Source organism: Condylura cristata, unplaced genomic scaffold, assembly GCF_000260355.1.
Source record: "Condylura cristata isolate star-nosed mole 26May11 unplaced genomic scaffold, ConCri1.0 scaffold00011, whole genome shotgun sequence".
NCBI lineage: Eukaryota > Metazoa > Chordata > Mammalia > Eulipotyphla > Talpidae > Condylura > Condylura cristata.
In genome coordinates, this window is record NW_004567112.1 from 46,282,333 (window position 1) to 46,305,033 (window position 22,701).

The following is a 22,701-nucleotide window of genomic DNA, read 5'->3' on the forward strand; positions in this document are numbered from 1 at the left end:
AAGAAATACACTATATGATATTATGATGATGGGTATGTCATTCCACATTCCACATCTGTCCAAACCCACAGAACATGTAATATCAAAAGTGAAACTTAACGTAAACTATGGACTTTGGGTAATTATGTGTCAGTGTAGGTTTTCCCCTGGTAACAAATGCACAATTCTAGTGAGTGATGCTAATAATGGGGGAAGTTATGCATACATGGGGCAGGAGGATATATGAGAATGTGCCTTGGGGGGGCAGTGTTGGAAGCCAGATGAGGGAAGGATTAGTCCTTCCATGTGGAACAATGAGAAGCCCAGAGGGGCTACTCAGGAAGTAAAGTACAACCCTACCCAAAGGCAGTCTCCTGCTTATTAACATTGAGTACAAAGGTGGGCAAGTAGTAGGGAGTGTACATACCTAGGGGTAGCAAGCTATTGCCTGAGGGTGGGGATGGGGGGGCGAGGGGGAGGGGAGCATTGTTCCTGCCAATCTAAGAATATTAACTCTATTATCTGCTTGTTTTCAACAGATTACTGGTTTCCCGGTATGTTCCTCGTACCAGGACTTTTTAAAAATATTTTATTTATTTCTTTATTTATATATACCCAAGCTGGGGTGCAGGCTAGAGGTGGGGGGAGAGTGAGGGAAGGTGAGGGTTTTCACCAGAGATAGAGTGGGGCACAAAAAGGCGGAATGATTGAAATACACTGCTGAGGGGAAAAGCAGGCAAGACAGGAGGTCTGCTGTGCCCTGTGGGTCAGCTCCCTGGTTGGGGATAGAACTCATGCTGCAGTGGCTGCTGATAGCTTCATAGTGCCAAGACTTAACCCCTTGTGCCACTAGGGAGGGCCCCTCACACCAGGGCTTTTGCCCTTAGTAAGAGGCTTCCTGACTGACTCTACCTGAGCTGACAAGCAGGAACTCTGAGCACCAAGACAATATACCTGAGAATAAGGGGAGTGGGGATCCCACATAGGAAATCTCTGTACCTTACGATATCATACTCTAAATGATATTATAAACTCAAAGCTCCTCTAAAAATTAAATTCTTAAGCGAATTGTTAGTGAAGAACAAGTAAGAATAATGCATTCTACATTATTTCATTTTTACTAAGTTCAGAAGCTCAACTAACCTATGGCATAAAAAGACATGGGCATCTGGCAACTTTTATTTCTTGATGTGTCTGATGGCTTCATGGAAATGTTCACTTTTAAGTATGTGCATTTTTTCTGCATTAGGTTATATTTGTCAGGGCAAATTTATTTTTAAAAGTAAAAAGGGAACTCCATGCACAAATCGACAGATTAAAAAGGCTGGAATCACCCTCTCCCTGGAAAACAAGTACAAGTGCGACAAGATGGTATGCCCTAGCAGGGAAATCCAGACACTTCAAACCAGCTGCTCAGCCCCAAGTCTCCCCCGAGGGAGCTCCAGATTAAGAATGGTCGCAGTTGAGGAAAAGAACAGAAGGAGGTGAGTGGAGGGTGTGGAGATGGGGGCCAATGTCCCAAACCATACTGAGGAAAACCAAGAACATTTTGAAATTCCTTGGAGGAATTTTCCTGATGGAGAGTGGGCCCAAGCCCTACCTGGTAGTTTCAAACCAGGGAACTGGGAACCACGCAATGGGGGCGACAAGTGGCCACTGACTGCTTCCTTACCCCCCACTCCCAAAGAGATTTAAAAAAAAAAAAATGCCGGGGCCAGCCAGGTCCAGCTTCATAAAAAGCTCAACAGTAGAAAGAAGGACTTTAAAGTGAACTCACAAATCCTCTGACAGGCAAGCGAAGGGTATACACCTCCTAGCCCTACAAGTACAGCTGAGGGAAGAACCAGGTAGGGTCTGGCATGGTGGGCAGCCATCGTGTTAACTAGGCACAACTGTGCCTACGACACAAACACAGACACATATACACACGCACGCACGCACGCAAGTATGCATGTATATACGCATGCGCACACGCACCCAGTGCCGCCTTTGCGCCTTATGCAAACTGTTCAGAGTGTGAGTCTAGTGGTCTTAACATTGCTCTCCCCATTGGGTCGCGCAGGCCTCATAGATTACAACTCTCACAACAACGGAAAACAGGGCGCTGGTGAAGCCCATATGCACTGTTAATTTTAGCCCTTGAAACCACCACAGGTTCTGTGTCGTGAACCCAGACCTTTTAGATAAGTAAGCAGGGAAAAGCAAATACTATACAAGAAAGTAAAGAGCTATAATAAGTAAGAATAAAATAAAGCAAGATACATGCCTAGGAAGCAAGAAACATCTTGACATAAGTGGAAAAGCAAAATGAGGAGGACAGACGTCCTGGAACAAATATAAAGGAGAAAGAAATATAGAAAATATCTGACAATGACTTCAAAACTATATTAAAAATGAGATGCTGACTAATTCAAAAAGACACCTGCACACATACACATACACACCCATGTTTACTGCTGCTTTATTTACAATTTGAAAGACATGGAATCAACCCAAATGCCTAAAAGTAAATGAATGGGTTAAAAAGATGTGGTACATATACACAATAGAATAATACTGAGTGATCAAAAAAGATAAACTCATGTCTTTTGCAGCAACATGGATGGAGCTAGAAGGGATCATGCTTAGTGAAATAAGCCAGAAAGAAAAAAGAAAAATACCGGATGGTTTCACTCATAGCAGGAGCATAAAGGGGGGGGGGGGAGGCGAGGAGTGTGGACAGAGGGAGGTGATAATAATAATGAACAACTATCTATCAGAGATATTTTACCGGAGTAGAGTGGGGAATGGGATCAAAAATAATGGGGGGGGGGGTACACAGGACTATAGTGATGGGTCACAGGTGAATTGGTGATGGGAAGTCCATGGAGATTGCAGCTGAGATGGAAAAAGGCACAAAATGATGTAAAAATAAGCTATTATAATAATAATTTTAAAAATGAGATGTTGAAAGGCAGATAGCCAAGTGCAAGATCTCAGAAAGGAGAACTAAAGTTCTTCACTAAAGTGATTGAATGTATAAACTCACAAAGAGATATCTGAATGAAATCCAGGCAAATGTAGTGCTTTGAATAGAATCAATATGGCAAAAGAAATAATTTTAGCTTTAGAAAACTCAAATGAACAAATTACATGTTTAGAAGAAGAGTACCAAGACCAAAAAAAAAATGAGGAACCCTATAAGAAACCTTTCTTCCCCAGAGTGGAAGAAAAAGGATTTAGAAAACCTACTCCAAAAATAATAAATGAGAATTTCCCAAACCTACAGAGTGAATTATATATGAAAGTCCAGCGAGCAGAGAAAACATCTAAATTCTTAAAAGCACAAACATCTACACCCAGTCAAGAACTGCAAGCCAAGATTCCTCTATCCTGCAATATTATCAGTTAAGTATGGTGGGGTAATAAAAGTTTTCTCAGATAAACAGAAGCTAATAGAGTTTGCCCCTCTTCAGGTAATACTAAAAGGAGTTCTACAAGAAGAGAAAAACCAAAGCACAAAGTTCTTTAGCAAAATGACAGCAGCAATATAGCAACACTACTAAGAGCTATGAGTTAACATCTTCTGCGAGGGGCAGAAGAAATATGTAGGAAATCTCAGAGCAGATACTAGATCATAAAGGACCTAAAAAATAGGAATTTAAGTAAAACTCCATGGTAACCACTAACCAACAATCTAGAATAGGCACAGTTGAAGAAGCAAAGAAATTAATAAAAATACCACAGAAAGCCATCCAGAAAGAAAGAACAAAAAAAAAAGTCAAAGACAAAATGACATGCTGGAATAAGGTCACATGTGCTAATAACTCAGAGAGTAAATCAGGAACTGTTATTCTCATATCCAATAAGCTAGACTTTCAACTAAAAAAGGTTGTCATGGACAAAGATGGATACAAGATGATCCAGGGAAAAACTCACCAAGAAGATAAAGCTCTGATTAATATTTACCCCCTAATATAGGAGCAACTAGTTATATGCCATTAACAACTTCTCCCCTTTAATTTTTCTTACTATGTCTATGTTGATGAAGTCAAATATGTGGATGTTTGGAGGGCAGCTTCAGAAGACAGTCTTCTCTGGGGCTCCAGTATAGTCAAACGAAATAGCATTCAGTCACTAGGCATTGTCTACTGGTAGCCAATGGGGCAAAGTCCTTCACTTCAAGAAAATAATCAACCAGCCTAAGCCAAAATAAATAAGTAAATCACTAATGGAGATGTTAGTGAAACAAACATCCATTATCAGAAAAAACACAGTGAAGAAACCAAGAAAATCTCAAAAATAGTTAAAAGAGGCAACTATTAAATCATTTTCTATCTTCCTCCCAACTTTATCAAATACAAACGCTTTTGTAGGGTAAATTTGATTCAAATCGATTCATCTATTTTTGCATAATCTTATAAGGCAGGATAACAAAGCAGAATTTTTTCTTTAAAGATTTATTTATTTAGGCCCTCCCTGGTGGCACAGTGGGTTAAAATGCAGCACTGCAGAGCTAGACACAGCTGCTTCAGTGCAAGTTCAATACCTAGGCCCGGAGGTGATCCACATGGATTTATTTATTGATTTATTTATTTATGCATACAGAAATGGGGTACAAGCCAGCAGCGCAAGAGCGGTGAGAGGATTCACCAGAGACCGAGTGGGGAGCAGAACAGGAAGAGCGACAAAGTACACTGCTGAGGGGAACAACAGGTCAGTCAGGAGAGGTCTGCCACGCCATGTGGGTCACCTCCAGAGCAGTGGGATCGAACTTGCACTGAAGTGACTGCTTCTAGCTCGCAGTGCTAGGTCCTTACCCATTGCGCCACAAGGGAGGGCCCAACAAAGCAGAATTTTTATTGGATCCTTCCATAAGGAAGCTTAGCTTGAACTCTCAGTATTTGGCTTCTACAGGCTCAGAGAGCAAAACTATAGCATAGTATCTCCAAACTCCTGAAATTTCCTCTTCTCAAGATTCCAAACTCCTGAAATTTCCTCTTCTCAAGATTCCAAAACCTTTCTCTCTATAGTCTCCAAACAAGTTGGAGGTCTCTGGAATCTGACAGGCAAAGTGGCAGACTCCCTTCTTCTTGGCTATGTTCAGTTCTAACTACCAAAAGACATAGCTTCATTAATGTACTATGTATCGAATTATCTATTTTAAGAAAAGACAAATAAAATTACCTGTTGATATTATGTAATGATAGACACACTGCCATGAGTAATAGAAAAATTATCATCACTTTTCAATTAGCAGGGGTTTTAGCAATATGTTAAGGAGACTTTCTCCTATTAATTTCTCCAGGAAGAATTTCTGCAAATGTCAAAACTTTGAAATAATCAAAAATTTAAATATGATAATAACATGATTGACAAGAAAATTTGTTCAATATTATAACTTACAAATTACATAACAATCAAAATTGACAAGCAATATTATAGCAGAACATTACACATACTTTAAAAGTTTTACATACATTTTAGAATACCATTATTAATATTCATGCATATGCCAGGGTTAGATATTGCTTTCAGCAACAGTTCTTCCTCTTAAGTTCCAATTTACCAGATAAATACGAAATAGGTTCAATTCATCTCATGTCTTTCTCATGAGGAAAGGGAGATATTTTAGGAGTTTTCTCTCTTTAATTAAACAAAAGACTGATTCTTTTTCCTAATTTAAATTTCTGGGGAGTTTTGCCATAAGTCTTAGAAAATAACCATTTAATTACCAAACACTGACAATCGAAGCTCCAGCTGAACTCAGTGTACAGAGGACTAACAAACAAGACTTAACTTATTTTGATTTCATAATTGAAATTTTTAACCTTCAAAAAAAGCCATTTAATTTTCTAACTTGCAATTTACCTGCTGTTTAAAGATGTAAGCAGAACACTTGAGGCTGCCTCTTTTGTGCTAAATGTGAACTACACTAATGTACAGATAAAAAGAAAAGAGAACGTGACAATACCACAGCTTTATAAGCATCTATGTTTCAAACCAACCCATTGAATTCCAAATTTGTTTCCCAAAAATTACCCCAAGCCAAGTTTCCTGGAAGTACTTATACCAGTTTCTATCATAGGTCTGAGCTCAAAATTTCAACAGGCACCATTTACACAAGTGTTACAGTCTCTGGAGTCCAGAACAATTAGACACAAAGTGGAAAACAGACAGACATACAACATATGGGCACAAACAGCTGCCTTCATTTTCATTTCACATGTGATATTTTATGCAAATGCTGCTATACTCATATTTGCAAAGACACAGTGCTTTCTCTTTTCCCTACTGCCTCATGGAAAGGCAATTTTATTCACATTGAAGTAGCAATGCTGTTTCTTCACCTTAACTACATATGTACCTATAAAACAAATTAAAAGTTTGGAAAGAGATAAAAGGGAAAATGAATTACAGATCCATATACAAAAACAAAAACACCTTCCCAAAATTAAAATAAAAAATAAAAAACTTAAAAGCCAAAATCAAAACCACATTCATTCGATGGAATAAAAATTAAATTCCCCAAACTGCAAAGTAATGACAACAGAGGTCACATGGTTGCAGCTGCCATCCTACAAACCTTAGACTTTGGAAGGAAAAAAAATAAATTTATTATCTCATTACTTCATGGTTTCCAGTATTCATGAAAAAGTCAGTCCTACTGTATTCTGCAACTGAAGCTGATAAAACAAAAATTAAGTCCCTAAAGCTAAGCCATGGGGAAGGACGTTGGTGTTCACAAAGTCTTGTCTAGCATCAAGCAGTGCCACACCAAAGACAGTTATCAAAACCTGATGTCTCATGCAAAAAGTAACCTAAGTGGCTGCCCATGGACTTGGAGGTTCTGAACTGCATTCTTAATATGCCCAGAAGGCTTTCATCAAATCAAATAATTTTTCCCAAAACAAACCTTCCTGGGCCCTCCCTGGTGGCACAATGTGTTAAAGTGCAGCACTGCGAAGCTAGCCACAGCCTTTTTTGAGATTCGGTCCCTAGCCAGGGAAGTAACCCGCATGGTACAGCAAACTTTTCCTCAATAGCACACTGCTTCCCTCAGCAGTGTACTTTATCAATCTGCCTGTTCTGTTTCCTGCTATGTCTCTGGTGAATCATCTCATTGCCCCTGTGCCTCTGGCCTGTACCCCTGTTCTGTATGCATAAATAAATAAATCTTAAAAAAAAAAGATTCTTCCTTAGAATCTGGAACACGCAAATTTTATCTCTCACCAATAACCAAAGAAATTCAAAAGTTCAAATGACAAATATACCAAAACATTGTAGACAAAGAATTCCCAGGAGCAGCCCCTTCAAATTTAATCCAGATCTAATTTTTCTGATCTTGCCCTTGCAAAACCCAGCCATTCCAAAAATATATTAGGTCTGCAGTTACCAGTTATCTGTCAGTCATGAGACTTTATCTGTCTTACTTGATCTTAATGGTCAACCATGACTTTTCCAGTATGAATCAATGAGCAACTATTTGCTTCACACTGATGGTAAAAATCACCTGAGCCTCATCAGAACCTATCTCAAGCCTATTAACATAACTTGTAAGCCAAGAGAGAGGAGGGAATAGCTGCAAAGTCACCAAATTTGACACATGTTAACAAAAACAGCACAAATTAAAAATTAAAGTTTATGGTGTCATTCATAGGCCCAGAGATTGCCAGCTCTAGTATACCTCTATCAAATATTTCAAAAATGAATGCTACTAAAGCTGCTTGCTCCTTAGCAGGAGTCAAAGCACAGCACACATTGTGTAAGCACACTTTGTATTTTTTACCTCTACACGTTTATAACAAAAGTCTTGTTTTAAGATTGTTCCTAATAAGGGCCTCCCTGGTGGCACAAGGTTATAGTTTCAGTGCTACCAAGCTATCACCAGCAAATGCAATATGAGTTCAATCCCTGTACAGGGAGCTAATCCACATAGCACAGCAGACCACCCCTGTCTTGCCCTCTGCTCCCCTCATCTGTGTATTTTAGTCAATCTGCCTGTTCTGCTTCCTACTCTGTGTCTGGTGAGTTCTCTCACCCCCACACCTCTGGCCTGTACCCGAGTTCTTGTATACATAAATAAATCTTTTTAAAAAATCTTCAGCTCAAATCAAGAAACTTTCAATAAAACTCATGCAGAAATCTGTAGCCAAGAAGTTGATGCACAATAGGATCACATTTATTGTACTTATAAGCATTCCCAAAGAAGTCAACCATTTGGAATTAGATAAGCATTAGATAGATGATGATAGAGAAAGAAAGATTGACAGACAGACAGGTAGATAGATAGAAAGATCATTACAAAAACACTTTCTGGAGACACAGGAGAGTTGTTGGTATAGTTACAAGAGATCTGGTGTTGCTACAATTCAAATGCCAGCAGGTTTAAAATTTCCCAAAAAGTCATTGCTAATTTAAGTCCAAAGATAGGAAAAGATGCCCCTGCTTGAGTATAGTCAAGAAGGCTTAGTTTGCTCATCAGGTTTTCAACAAATTCAATAAGGTTTCACCTAATTTGGGAAGAGTGAGCTGCTTTCTTCAGTCTACAACTTAAATGCTAAATTCATGGGAAAAAAACACTTTCACAAAAATAACCAGAATAACATTTAACCAAATATCCAGACACCCAGTGAACCAATCAGGTAGACAGAAAAATCATCAACCATCATATTTATTATTTGTTGAATGGCCTGGTCTTTGCCATCAACATCTTAGGAGGGAAACAGACACATAAAAATCATATTTCTAAAGCAGAATGAAATAAGGGTTAATGAAGGGACACATGGGATTCAAGTTTGACTTAATCGAAGAGTTAACATCTTACCTGAAAACAAAGAATGAGTATGATTCTTATAGGAGGCCTAGGTACTGGGGGCAGTTTCTTACATCAAAGTAGGTTTTTCTTCCATTTGGATTTCCATCATATCTGGAAAGCAGTCTACAGTCAAAGAAGTTTCCTGAGATTATGGCTCAGGTAACTAAACATACAAGGTGCTTCCCAACCTGGGGAAAATGCAAAAATGTGCCAGTACTGGTATATCCACTACTGTATCCTCAAGGATCAGTGTTGGCCCTGAGTTAGTTTCCATGGAGACCATTTAAATCTTATGTTTTTCTTAGTGATGTCCAAGAAAACCCAGACAGATACCTACTCAGAAAATATTCTAACATATGACTTCATATCAAAATAAATGACTAGGTCTTTTGTATTCAACAAAACAAATAGAATGTTGAGGTCAATGGTCTCCAGAGATACAAAGCTTGGTATTTATAATTACCATTCACATTTTATTTCAATTTTTGACTTCCAAGTAAAACATGATTATTTTAGAAAAGCTGGGAAGTAGATGAAAATGTGGAAAGGAAACTTAAAATCATGCATAGTTATTTTTCTCCGATATATGTTGGGAAAGAATAGAAAGTAAAACATTCAAGCCTTTTCTTGCTTCCAATCTATCCTTGAGTTAAGCACGTTTGTTAATTTGATACTTATTATCCTGCCAATTTCTCTCTTGTTTATTCATTTATTAATAAAGAAAATACTTACCTTGTGGACACCTGGGCCACACAATGTTAAAAACATAGCTCTTCCATTGGTAAATAAATCCAGTAAGATCCCTGTTCTCACAAGCTGCATTATAATAAGAAGACTCACATTAACCTGCTAAAAAACTGAGAAAACAGAAAAATGCTAGCTAATAATACATTATGAAAAGAATAAGAATGCTATATTATATCTGAAACAAAACTGTGGGGAGTAAAATCAACCAATGAAGATGAAGGGAAGATACTGCAATTACAGAAAAGATCAGGGAAAGAGGCCTGAAGACCGGCATGGCTCTACAGCTCCGGGGGAGGAAGACAGAACATTAGGAGATTAAATAGGAGAGGTGAGTCTGGGATACTTTACCAAGAGCTTTTGAGGAATGGCTGTTAAAATAGCCTAGCTTCTAAGGACAAGAGAAACCTCTTAAAAATTGAACAGAGGTTTTATATGTTCAGATCTATATTTCAAAACTTGCCTTCTGGCTTCACTACGGAGAATAGATTTTTTTTTTGTAAGGATTTATTTATTTATTATACAGAACTGGGGTACAGGCCAGAGATGCGGAGGGTGAGAGGATTCACCAGAGACAGAGTGGGGAGCAGGACAGGCAGATAGAGGAAGTACACTGCTGAGGGGAGCAGCGGGCGGGTCAAGAGAGGTCTGTCTACCACGCCATGTGGATCTCCTCCGGGGCAGGCGGGGATCGAACTCATGCGGAAGTGGCTTTAGCTTCTTAATGCAGTGCTTTAACCCACTGTGCCACCAGGGAGGGCCGAGAATAGATTTAAGGTACAGATTTCCAACATGAGGAACACAGACACAAGTCCAGAGATAAAATCCAGGGTTTCGTTACTGTGAAAGGGAGAAAAACACTTGGACCAGCTCCTTCAAGAAGTAAAAATCTCTAAGTTATTGTTCTCTTTTGTCAACCCTCCTTTTCCAAAATACTAAAATGATCCTCTCTAGTTTTAGGAATGCTATAATGGCAGAATTCCATGTTTTACTTGGAAGTTTCTTCTTTTTTCAGCATTTGGTTTTTCTTTTTCCTTAAGATAATGTTTGTATCTAAGCCCTATTGGAGGCTTATAAACTTGAAAGGCTTAGAATGACCAAAAAAATAATAATAATAAATAATAGCATGAGTGAGGTCACCAGTCTGAGAGTGACTTGGAGGTCAAGGTAGATTTCCAATAATTTAAACCCAATATTCCCATAGCCCACTCCACTTTATTTCTGATTCTGATTCCCTGCTGTCAACCAGAAAAAAGAAACACGTGTAAACAACAAACAAACAAACCTTACACTAGGGAAGGAAAATGAGGTAAAGGAAATACACCAATAGAGAAGGGAAAAATCAAACATTTCTTGAAACTGTTTACTTAGTAATATTTCCCCAAAGCAGGCACTAGCTAAATAGCCAGGTTTTTGTGCTCCCCTTCAGAAATATTGACTAAGTATCCCTAAAGGATGAGTCTCAAAATCACTTCTGGTAATTATAGTGATCAGCCAGTTTGGAAGACACTGTAAATTTCTATAGTGGAAAATCTAAAATACCCTTTGGGGGCACATAGAAAGAACAATTTCACTCATTGGACCCCCACATGTGATTTCTGCCTTAAAAAAAAAAATCATGGGCATCTTCACTGGCAGATTATTAGAAGGGTGAGCAGCATATTAATAAACTAAACACTTTTACATTCAATAAAATCACTGAGGTTACTGACATTTAAAAAGAGAATGACTTAATTTATCTTCCACTGTCCCCTTCAAGATGTAAAATTATTTCTTTCCAGCTGCCAGAACAAGTAGACTCCACTTAGTGTGGCTGAGGACCATACAATTTATTAGATGACACTTGGAAGCCAGCATAAAAGTGATTAATATGTGTGTACCCAGAGATATGAGAACAGCCATTTTTCAGAAAGTCTATTATTTATTTATTCAGAGAACCAACCTGTGTGCAAGCTTTATAGAAGCTTTTGTCTTTCTTGAAAAGAATCACAGAATATCAGAGATTTACAATTGGTGATCCAGAATCGTGGATTTAAATGGTGTTCACATACACGACTAACTCCAAATTCCTATCTCTAGCCATGACCTTTCCTTTAAATCTCCGATGTCATATGCCAACTATTTACTTAACATATACACTAAAATTTTAACAAAAAGGTCTTTGGTACGACAAAAAAGAAAAAAAAAATTCTGATGAACAGGGCAGGTGAAGATAGTGCCTGGTGGAATTATAGCTACAGGCACCAACAGGATGCAGTCTGTTGCAGTGTAGACAGGTGGACAGCAGCTTTCCACAGCTGTTCCCAGGAAAAAGAGCCTGTTAAGCCTCCCAAAATGAACACACAGCTCCACGTGCGTCCCAGCAGCCCCCTTGCTCAGAAGGTCATAGACAAGAGTTCAGACCTTAGTACTTCACAGACCTCTTCCAGTTGGGCTTCGGCAGTGTCTGGCTTTCAGTGGGCAGAATTCAGCCCCTCATCCTGGCTAGAGAAGCAGCTCAGTTTGTGCCTATGCTGGGAGGTCCCTCCAGCTGCCCCAAGTGTCCAGGGGTGTAAGGCCACATCAACAGAAGCAGAAGTCAGTGATGATGCCATGATTTGAAATCAAGCATCTAACTCCAGAGCCAAGGCATTTTAATTTTTCTATGCCAATAACATATATTTAAACATAATAGTCGAATTTTCTCATCAAATTTTTTATTTAAGTATCATTGACATAGTTTCAAGTATTCAGCCTATTGGTTTGATATTTGTTTTTTTTTTAAAGATTTATTTTTTATTTAATTATGCATATAAGAACTGGAGTATAGGCAAGGGGTGGGGGGTGGGGAGTAGGGGATGGGAGGGAGGGGCAATACACCAGAGACAGAGTGGGGAGCAGAATAGGCAGATCTACTGAAATACACTGTTGAGGGAAGCAGTAGGCAAGAAAGGAGAGGTCTGTGAGCCACCTGGGTTAACTTCCTGGCCAGGGATCGAACTCACCACATTGATAGCTAGATAGACTGAGACTTAACCCCTGCACCATCAGGGAGGCCCTGATTTTATCAAATTTGTATATATGGCTAAATGATGAGCACAATAACTCTAGTTAACTGCTATCTCAATACATGGCTACAGATTTTTTCCTGGCAATGTGTACATATTCTCTTAGTACTTTAAACATGTAATATAGTATTATTAACTACAGTCACTGCACTGTATATTACACAATTAGGACATTTATTTTATAAGTTAAAGTTTGTTAACTTTTGCCTTTTGTATCCCCTTTCCCCTCAGTTCCCTACTCATCTACCCTCATACCTTCCTGCCTAGCCTGCTTTAAATACTACTCTCACCTTCTGCCTCTGTCAACAATCTGTTCTCTGTATCTAATAACTTGGAGAGGAGGTTGTTTGTTTATAGATTCCAAATATATGCGTGGTAATAATAAGTCTTTTAAACGATTTTTAATAAGAGGACATTTCTATTCTTTGAAATAGTAAAAATTCCTAAAACTAAAAGCAAGAAACTGTTTCTAATTTTCTCAAAAAAAAAGAAAGAAAACAAATGTTTAAAATCCACCTACAAAATGCAATTTACTTCTGAAACTATTATGTCATTATATAAAAATTAAACCACAAACTCACCATCTTCAACAAATGTTTAAAAAAATATTAATGAAGTGGTTGGAATTCATCACATGTGACTGCTGAAAATATTAAGAATTACATTAGAATACTCTTTGTTAACAGAATGAATAACCAGTTGGAACAAGAGGAATTTTATTTGCAAAAATGTGAAATTATTAACCCTAAAATTACTTGTATTTAGCTTTTATAGCCCAGTAAATTCACCTTACTTACAAGGGCAAGTCACAAAGAATTATGGAAGGAAATAGTACAAGTTATGGCTGAAAAGTAGGAAGTATTTTTTCAATAATTAAGTACCCACTCTAAATTTCAGTAGAGGTAAATATATAGGCCCCAAAATATGTTCATCCCAGAAAATGTTATGGGACATAAAATTATAAATATATTACAATAAATAAAAAATCCTACCTAAATCAACCTCCTATGTCCATTTGGTAAATTTTACTATACTCTCCCATTCCCTTCCAAATTAAAGAAAGATGAAGAGTTCCTCATAAATTTGCTAGCGTATGGAAATAGTATACTGACCTTGCCAACATTTTATATGTGTTATCTTTTTTTTTTTTTGTATGTGGAATGGGAAATCAAGATCTTTCAATTTATTCATTAGTAGTATCTGAAAAAATAAACAAAAATGCATTCCTAAGTGATTAGCCATCATTGAGAGCCTTAATAAAAAATTTCCTTTAAAATTGGTAACCTTTGGGGAAAAAAAGAAAAAAGAATGCTGAAGGTGAACAACCTGAAAAATCAAAGGATAAAGTCAATTCTCCAAATGATAAAAACTTCCGCAGAGAAGTCCCTTTTAGTTTTGACCACAAAAGCTTAATATCAAAGGCCTGTTTGATTCTACTTCATTCTTTCTGACACTATGTAGAAACTGGTCGATGCATGCACATCAAGGAAATGAGATTGAACTCTTGCCGAGGAACATCTAAACTACATAACCTGCCTGGAGTTGGGGGAACAGAAAGATTAAGTCAAGTGACCCACAGTTTTCCAAAGTATTTTCACAGTTCTCTTTGAAGGAGATATAGAGACATTCTGCTATTCTGTCAGTTCTGCTTTTATGCTAATCATGAAAATGAGAATTTATTCCAATGTAACTGATACGTTAGGGAACAATTTTCACATAATGCAAATTTTACTACAGTGTTTTCACTTTGAACTGTCAATATGGTGAATTTCAATGGTTGTTGTCCTTTAGTCCTGAGATGAATGTGTGTGTTTGTGTGTATGTGTGTTACTTAACTCTATTTGATAACATTTTAGTCATGGTGCTTACATTAATAAAATGAGATTAGTCTGTAGGTCATTTTTATTTCCATCTCCTATGTTTGATAGGTTTTTGGCATAAGAATTATGTTAATTTCATTAAGCAGAACTATGAAGGTGAAATGGTACAATGCCAAGGGTTTGCTTCAAATTATCTGGTTAAAGGATAGTGTCGCATCATGAAAATTTGCCTTTAACATCTTCCCCAGCAGGGAATACACATCACAACAGTATATGCAGTAGAGGGGCTCCAGCACTATTCTCTGAAGTGGACTAATCACCAGTTTGCACAGAGACTATGCTTCCTATGGACTATTCTTAATATCACAACAGAGATCTAAGGCATTCTAGGAGATGGAGGACAGAAGGAAGCCTTCTGTATGAATTTTACTGTAAAATTTTTGCTCTGAGCTGAAAATTTCTTTAAAAAAAAATGATTTTTGTACACAAGAATTGGGGTATAGGCCAGAGGTGTGGGTTTGGGAGTGACAGGATTTACCAGAGACAGAGTGGGGAGCAGAACAGGGAGGGAGACTGAAATAACTGCTGAGGAAAGCTGCCAGGAAGACAGGAGAGGTCTGCTGCGCCATGTGGGTCACCTCTGGGCTGGAGATTGAACTAGTTCTGCAGTGGCTGCGGTTAGCTTCATAGTTCTGTTCTTTAAACCCCTTGTGCCACCAGGGAGGACCCTGAGCTGAAGATTTCTACCTAACTTTCCTCCTCCTTTCTCTTCTGCACAGAGGTGAGACCTGCCTTAATACCTCTCCTAGCCTCCTCTGCTCCCTTTCCCTTTTTCATCTGCAGTATTTTCCCCCATAAGTTTCTTGTTAATTTTGTCTTTTATTCATATTTACTTCTTAAAATCCCAAAACTAACACTGGGACAATGGGGATTTAGATGAAAAAGATGAACCATGATTGAGAATTTTTGAAGGAACATGATGGGTACGTGTTACCAAATACTACACTCTCAAATAAATAGAAAACCTACTAATAGTGATTTGACATTTTGAAAGTGCGGTAGTGAAAAGTTCGAATAAAAAGCGAGCAGAAAGTAAGGGAGAGAGGAAAGAGTATTAGGTAGCTGCCATCACACTGCTCTCCCCTTTCAGGAATGACTCCCTTGTTCCCCCAGGTATGAGGACTATAGATTCTTGCACTACACTTTGTGTGCTTTCTTATATACTGACCATACTTCTGTACCGTTTTTATTCAATTTTCCTCAAATTATTCAAGTCTGAATCTCTTCTTTCTTTCTTTAAAAGATGTATTATTTGGGGCCCTCCCTGGTGGTGCAGCGGGTTAAAGCACAGCACTAAGAAGCTGGGGCCACTTCCACATGAGTACGATCCCCACCTGCCCCTGAGGTGTTCCACATGATGGGGCAGACCTCTCCTGCTCCCCTCAGCAATGTACTTCATCAGTCGGCCTGTTCGGCTTCCTGGTCTGTCTCTGGTGAATCCTCTCACCACCCCTGTACCTCCTGCCTGTATCCCAGTTACATATGAATAAATAATAAAAATCTTTTAAAAAAGATTTCGTATGTATTAATAAAAAAAACCTGCCACCCCAAAACACATCTTTGGCAAAATGTTTATTTCATGGAGGAACTCTAAAGGCTGGAGGAAGTTGGTTTTTGATTTTTATACCTAAACTTCTCAATGTAAGTGTCTTTTCTAGGAAGACCGAATATCCTTATCTCTTTTCAATGAAGAAAGCAGAAGTACCTTTGTTTCCCCTGTAAGTCCCATAACTGAGTTTCCCTTTCTTCCCCAACATCTCTTTTCCTTGCTTAATTAAGATGGCATCTAAAGTCAAGTAGGTGAATTATTCACTCCTCCTGGGTCTCTTGTGTACACATGTGCATAAGTGGTATATAAGTTATTATTAAACTTTGCAATTGCTTTCTTTTTTCTCTTCTCAATCTGTCTGGTGTTTGTTTGATTATTTTTTTGCCAGCCTAGAAGAACCCAGAGATTTGGGGGATAATTTCCTTTGGACTCACACTTTGCATGAAAGTGGGAGATGGGGAAAATGGTGTCTATTCCCTGGGGCCACTGCACTGTGAAGTATTTTCTTTTTCTCAGAAACACATTCTACAACACAAACAATTACTGTGCTATACAAGTCTTTCAGTAATCCAGATTGACAGGGATTCTACCTTCTTGAATTTGAGTCTTCTATGATAACAAGGTCATAGTCATCATTATAGTCAGTCATAAAGGAAAGAGTATGGAGGATTGTGCTTGAAATTTTTAAAAAATTTTCATGTGTGGCTGGGACATAAATCATTTCTATTTATATTCTACTGAAGAGAACACTGTCATTGGTCCATACCCAATTGCAAGGGATGTTGGGAGATAGTATTTGATTATGTACCTAAGAAAGAAAAGAATTCTTTTGGTTATAGCAGTCTAATAGTCTTTAACTTTTTTTCCTTTTCTGTCTTTTTCATTCATTCACTCATTTATTCCTTCTGCATTGCTGTTGTCTGATTTTACTATCAGTTTTATATTATGCTCATAAAATAGTTATGTGTTCTATCCTTGTTTGCTATCTCCTGGAACAGTTTGTATAAGACAAGGATTATTTGTTCTTTAGTTGTTTGGTAGTATTCTCTCAAACGTCTTTCAAACCTCAGAAGGAATTTTTTTTTGAGGAACAATTTTAACTTTGATTCAACTTTTCAATGGTTACATTCAAGACTTCTATTTGTTCTTGGCAAACTTTTTTTCTATAAAAATTGTACATTGCATCTAATTTTTCTGGCCATAAATTTGTTTAGGTATTGGTCTCATCTTGTTTCCTTTACAGAACCTTACTATCTACTTACTTGATATTTTGCTGGTTTAGTTATCATTGTTATAGTCTATTAATTTTTGTACTTATTGTACACCTGGCCCAAAATTTATTTAGAAACTACTTAAAATGTAAATATATGTTATTTTAAATATATTCAGTTAAATTTATTATTAAACTGCATTAAGATCAGAACACTTGATACTTGTTCTTTAGAGAGATCAAAGTTGTTAAGAGGTATGTACCCCATACTTAAATATTTGTCCTGTCTTTCTTGTAGGAACTGTGTATCAAGGCCACCAAAAAGTCTCATCAAATGAGAAAAAACTGTATTAGGCAGAGATTTTTGTTTAGAAACTATTTGCTAATGCTAATAGATATAGAAAAAAATGACAGGATTTAAAAAATTACCATTTTTTGCAACCCTTAAAGAAGTTAGATTAAAACTAGAATCATCCATCCATGTTGAAGCCATCAGATCAAGATAGGGTTATCCAAGCCCAAGATACCACCCCCCAGTTTTTGCTGGGATGATGAAACCTGGATGTCACCACTTTAAGTAATTGATCTTAACATACATGTTTTTTTTTTCAGTCGACAAGATATTATGTGCTTCCTAGTGTGTTATAATGTAAAGTTTGGAGCTTCACAAAAGAAGAACTCTTGCTAAAAATGTTTAACCTGAATCTAAACAAACTTTAGACTAAATTCCAGCTTATACGAAATGCAAAGGACAGAGAAAAAAGTCAAAACATAGCAAAAGAAAAATTGGGTAAATGTAAAAAATGAGATATTCTGTAACTGGATTTAGTATTTTCATGAAGTATGTAGTATTTTTCACTAAAATGAGAGTCGGAAGGAAAAAGAACCAAATGTAATACAACTTAGCTCTTGGTTAGATGATGCTTTCAACTAGGCAGCAGTAAAAGACATGCTGGAGACAGCTAGGAAAATTTTGATATTTAAAGAATACTGTATGATACTGAAGAAAATTTTATGAAACTTATTATAGTGATTGTATTATTATTGTTATACAGGAAAAGTACTTGGGATGAAATGTGTTTCCATTTTACTTAAAATACCTGGACAGAGGCACTCCCAGGGGGCAGCTAAGGTTGGAGCGCTGTACCGTGCAGGCAAGCCCTGGCTGCTTGCAAATTTGATCCCGCCCCTGAGGTGACCCACATCAGGCAGCCAACCTCTCCTGTCTCTCCTGCTGCTCCACTCGGCAGTTATTTCAGTCCATCAGCCTATTTTGCTCCCACTGTTTCTGGTGAAGCCTCTTGCCATCCCTGCACCTCTGGCCTATACCCCTTTCTGTATGCATAAATAAATAAAATCTTTTTAAAAAATAAATAAAATACCTGGATAGTGTCTGACAAGATGGCATTAGAGTAACAATGCCAGACTCTCTTCCCCACAGTCTCAAAACAAACTGCATCAGAGCAAACTTAAATTTCCCTGAAAGTACAGACAACAACTATAGCTCATGAAAGGGGCAATGGAGCCATGGAAACTGGAGGTTAAACTTGAACTAAGTTTACAGAAAATCGCAGCATTGCAACCCATGAAATGGGAGGGCAGCTGCTAGACAGAGCACCCGTATATTTGTTAACTCAGCAGCACAACGGGACTTTGGAGACCCCACAGTTATACAAGATAAGGCATCTAGGCATTGCACAGAGTTGGCATATATGCCAGAGGGTACACTATTGGGGAACTCTAGGCACAGGGGTTTAGAATGATGATTGCTGCTTTGAGCCTAAAGCTCCTAATAAAAACAGTTGGAGATTGAACCTGATTGAGAATCAGGTTGGATCACTCGTGTCTCTTCACAGAAGGGGTACTACTTGCAGCCTGAGGTTGTGATATACAAAACCTATCATGCCCCCACACAGGATATAAACTGAGACTGTAATTGAATAATTTTACTAACCAGAGTTTAAGTACTATTAACAACAGAAGCAAACACCCCAGGATAACACTCTGTATTGGAAAAAAAACAACTCGCAGTTTGTGACCCTGTCTCAACTATAATCATGCCTAATGCTGCCTCCAGGGTTCAAACATGACCTACAGCAGAAGGCTAACATGAGACTTAAAAGGACTGGTCTAGATGAAGGGATCAGTGTAGATTTCCCACCACACAACTCTGGCACTCATAGCATGGTAGAAAGTCTGAATCCTTATTGCTCACAGTTAAGTGATCTTTGGTTCCCTGTTGCCCCTGCTTCTTTCTACCTTTTACCCCTTGTAGGTACCAGCCCTCCAATTGCATCAATAGTTGCAAAGGCAGCAGTCTGTCTTATAATCCATAAAATATAAAAACGAAGAGAAAGATGATGTATCACAAATGCTGGAGCCAAATATATTAATAACCCCCCCAAAAAAGCTTACTCCACCAGAACTGTGGAATAGACATGAAGAAAAGTTCAAGGTACCAGTTATTAACAATGCTCATGGAACCCAAAAAAACAATGGATAGTAAAAACAGGAATAGAATGAAGACTGAGAAAGGGTGAGACAGTTACAACCAGAACTAAAGTATCTAAAAATACTATAATTGTATTATATATATATATATATATATATATATATATATATATATATAAGAGGATCTGTAGAGCAAACAAACACAAAAAATGGAGAGAATTGAGCTCAAAGGCACAATACAAATAGAACATACAAGTAGAACAACAAAGAGAAAAAACAAAAATAGTGTAAGATCCCTTTGGGATTAAACCAAAGGTTAATAACATTTGTATCATGGGAGATCATAGAGGAGTAGAGCAAGAGAAATAGAAAATGTATTTTTAGAAATAATTGTTGAAAACCATCTCCGTCTGGGGAATGAAGTAGGCATCATGACCCAAGAGGCTAAAGAATTTCAAACAAAATAATACCAGACAGAATGCCTACTGTCACCACATCTGCTTAGTTATTATTAGATGTTTAGATCAAATCTATATACAACAATAGAAATAAAGGGAATACAAGTTGAAAGAGAGGTGAAACTATCATTATTCATCTATATATGATATTATACATGGAAAAGCCTAAGGAACCCACCAAAAGGTATTAGAAACAGAACCCAGCAAAGTGGAAGATCATAAAATCAACACACAAAAATCTGTAGCATTTTTGTATACAAAAAACAAATGGTAAGGAAAAGAAATTAAGAAAATAACTCCAGTTACAATTGCCTCAAAGGATATTCAAATAACTCAGGTGAAGGACCTAGACAATAAATATTACAAGATGTTATTATAGGACTTTGTGATACAAAGAGATAGAAGGGTATCTCATGCTTATGGTTAGGGACAAACAATATAATCAAAATGACCATCCTGCCTAAAATGATATATAAATTTAATTATTTTAACACAATTTCTGTAAAAATACCAGCAATATTGTTTAATGAAGTAGAAATAAAAAATGATGAAATTTATATGGAACCATAAATCAAAGGCCTCTATCAGCAAAACAATCCTGAGGAAAAAAAGGAGAGAAATGGACACATAATGTTACTTGACTTCAAATTTTACTATAAAGTAGAGATATTAAAATAATTTTGTGTTGGCTATATTTATAATATATTTAAAATATAGTATAGTATAAATATATTTATACTGTATATATAAATATATATTTATACTATACTATATTTAAGATATAGTATAGTATAAATATATATTTATACTATATTTATACTATATTCAAAATTCAGAAATAAATCCATGTACATCAGTACCAAATCTATGGTACAGTAACCATGGTCATATAATGGGAAAATGCAAGTCTCTGACAAATTGTGCTGTAATAACTGGAAGTTCACACATAAAAGAATGAATTTGGTTCTCTCTTTAACTCATATACAGAAATGAATTGCAAATGAATTAAATATTTAGATATAAGACACACAACAATAAAATACATAGGAGAATACATTGACAATATGCTTCATGACATCAACAATAAAGACATTTTTGGGAATCCAGTTCCTAAGGCAGGAGAAAAAATATACACACACACACATATATAAATATATATATATATATATATATATATATATAATAAGTATATATAATTAAAAAGATATGCTATTAAATGGGAGAAAATATTGACACAATATATAACCAACAAAGAGTTAATTTCTAGGGTATTTAAAAAATTATCACAATTCAATAATAGAGAAACAAGCAACCCAGTTAATAAATGGGCAGCAGAAACGAACAGACAATTCACTGAAGAGGACATTTAGCAGGCCAACAGATACATGAAAAAATGTTCATCACTTTTAAAAGAAATGTCGGTTAAGGCCTCCCTGGTAGCACAGGGGTTAAAGAAAGACAGCTGTATCAAGCTATCAACAGCCACTGCAGTATGAGTTTGATCTACAGCCAGGGAGCTGACCCGCAAGATTTAGCAGACCTTTTCTGTCTTGCCCCCTGCTCCCCTCAGCAGTGTACTTTAGTCAATCTGCCTGTTCTGCTCTCCACTCTGTCTCTAGTGAATCTTCTCACTTTCCCACACATCTGGCCTACAACCAGTTCTTAGTTGCATAAATAAATCAAATCTTAAAAAAGAGAAATGAAATGTAGGTTAAAACCATAATGACATACTATCTTACACCAGTGAGAACGGCATACATCAAAAAGAACAAGTACTAGAGAGAATGAAGAGAAATGCAGTCCTATTATACTATTAGTGGGAATTTAACTGATGTAGCTATTATGGAAAGTGACCTGGATTTACCTAAAAAACTAAAACTGGAATATGGCATAGCAACTGCACTCTTTGTCATGCAACCATCAATGAAAAAAAACCTATATGCTCTACAATGTTTAGTGCAGAATTAATTACAGTACAATAGTTAGAATGTGGAAATGAACATCGAAAGATGATTAGATCAAGAAGATGTGATACATCCACATTATGAAATATCACACAGCCATCAGGAATGATGAAATGCAGCCATGTACAGCACAATGGAGGGGCTTTGAGGGAATTATGGATGGTAAAGCAAATCAGAAAGACAGTATAAATAACGAACTCTTATATAATAAACAATTTGGCAAAATAAAAATACTGATAGAGGCCCTCCCTGGTGGCGCAGCGGGTTAAAGCACAGCACTAAGAAGCTAAAGCCACTAGTGATCCTGCCTGCCCCGGAGGTGACCACATGGCGCAGTAGACCTCTCCTGACCAGCCCGCTGCACTCCTCAGCAGTGTACTTAGACAGTCTCCCCGTTCTGCTCCCCACTCTGTCTCTGGTGAATCCTCTCACCACCCCTGCACCTCTGGCCTGTACCCCAGTTCTGTACGCATAAATAAATAAATCTTTAAAAAAAATACTGATAGAGCCTGTAAGACATTAATAAATACAGAATGGATTCTGAGCTTAATATGGAGAGAGAGGAAAAAGGGACAAGGAAAAAAATAAGAAATGTTGGTGGGGAAATATATTTGAATATATT